Source organism: Hoplias malabaricus, chromosome 5 (assembly GCF_029633855.1).
Source record: "Hoplias malabaricus isolate fHopMal1 chromosome 5, fHopMal1.hap1, whole genome shotgun sequence".
NCBI classification, from domain to species: domain Eukaryota; kingdom Metazoa; phylum Chordata; class Actinopteri; order Characiformes; family Erythrinidae; genus Hoplias; species Hoplias malabaricus.
In genome coordinates, this window is record NC_089804.1 from 1,715,423 (window position 1) to 1,717,555 (window position 2,133).

Below are 2,133 nucleotides of genomic sequence, written 5' to 3' on the forward strand. Positions count from 1 at the left end.
CTGGTCTTAGTGTCTGTTATTCCAAGTCTTCTCTTCGGGACAGTGTACCGAGTTAACCTGAGACCCAGGCCCTGTTCTGGAGTGGGGACAGTGTTAAACTGAGGCCCAGTCCCGGTTCTGGAGTGGAGACAGTGTACTGAGTTAACCTGAGGCCCGGGCCCTGTTCTGGAGTGTCCTCTTGTGTCTTGGAGCTGAGTTACAGGGCGCGGGGGTTAAACTCTCCCCTTATGACACGGGACGACTCTTCAAGAACAGAACAGTAGCCCTTCGTTCCCAGGCAACTAGTGCTGCTCTACAGCAGTCTGCAGTGATATCAGAGGGACTTGAGTTACATTTAGAGCCTCGTTTTCCAGAGTTAGATTCAGGTGCGTCTCAATAACTCAGAATATTACAGTATTTAAATTCACAAAGAAGCTCAAGATTCATTAGTGATGTAGTTCAAGTGTTTATTTCTTTTAATGTTAATTATGACTTGCAGCTAATGAAAACCCTACAGTCATTATTTACTTTATTTACTTGAAAGCAACATTTACCTTCCTCAGAAAATCACTTTGAACACTGAGCCACAGTCCAGTCTTTTCCTCCTGGGCCCAGGTGAGACGCTCCTGGCGCTGTCTCTGGGTCGTGAGCGACTCAAAACCAGGACTGTCAGAGTCGCAGCTCGTGTCCTGGATGTGTCTTGTCTGTGGTGGCTCTTAAAGCACTGACTCCAGCAGCGGTTCACTCCTCATGAATCTCCCCTAATGTTTGAACAGCCTTTTCCTGACAGTCCTCTCAAGGCTGAGGTTTTACCTGTGGCTTGTTCACCTTTCTCTTCTCTTCACTTTTCCTTCCACTCAACTTTCCATCAATGTGCTTGGATACAGCAGGAGGGAGTCAGTGACTGTCTACTGAACTACTACTGAACCAGAGTGAACTACTATTGAATTATTGAACTACTGAACCAAACGGGACTACTACTGAACCAGACTGAACCACTATTGAACTACTAAACCAGACTGAACTACTATTGAACCACTGAACCACTAATGAACTACTGAACCACCATTGAACCAGACTGAACCACTGAACCAGACTAAACCACCATTGAACCAGACAGAACCACCATTGAACTAGACTGAACCACTATTGAACTACTGAACCAGACTGAACTACTATCGAACTACTGAACCAAACTGAACCACTATTGAACTCCTGAACCCAGACTGAACTACTACTGAACCACTATTGAATTACTGAACCAGACTGAACCACTATTGAACTACTACTGAACCAGACTGAACCACTATTGAAAAACTACTGAACCACTATTGAACTACTGAACCCAGACTGAACTACTACTAAACCACTATTGAATTACTGAACCAAACTGAACCACTATTGAACTACTAAACCAGACTGAACTACTATTGAACCACTGAACCACCATTGAACCAGACTGAACCACTATTGAACCACTGAACCACCATTGAACTACTGAACCAGACTGAACTACTATTGAACTACAGAACCACTATTGAACTACTGAGCCAAACTGAACCACTATTGAACTCCTGAACCCAGACTGAACTACTACTGAACCACTATTGAATTACTGAACCAGACTGAACCACTATTGAACTACTACTGAACCAGACTGAACCACTATTGAACTACTGAACCAGACTGAACTACTACTGAACCACTATTGAACTACTGAACCAGACTGAACCACTACTGAACTACTGAACCACTATTGAACTACTGAACCAGACTGAACTACTACTGAACCACTTTTGAACTACTGAACCAGACTGAACCACTTTTGAACTACTGAACCACTACTGAACCCCTGAACCCAGACTGAACTACTACTGAACCACTATTGAACTACTACTGAACCAGACTGAACCACTATTGAACTACTGAACCAGACTGAACCACTACTGAACCACTTTTGAACTACTGAACCAGACTGAACCACTACTGAACTACTGAACCAGACTGAACCACTATTGAACTACTACTGAAACAGACTGAACCACTATTGAACTACTGAACCAGACTGAACCACTATTGAACTACTGAACCAGACTGAACTACAACTGAACCAGACTGAACCACTTTTGAACTACTGAACCCATACTGAACTAG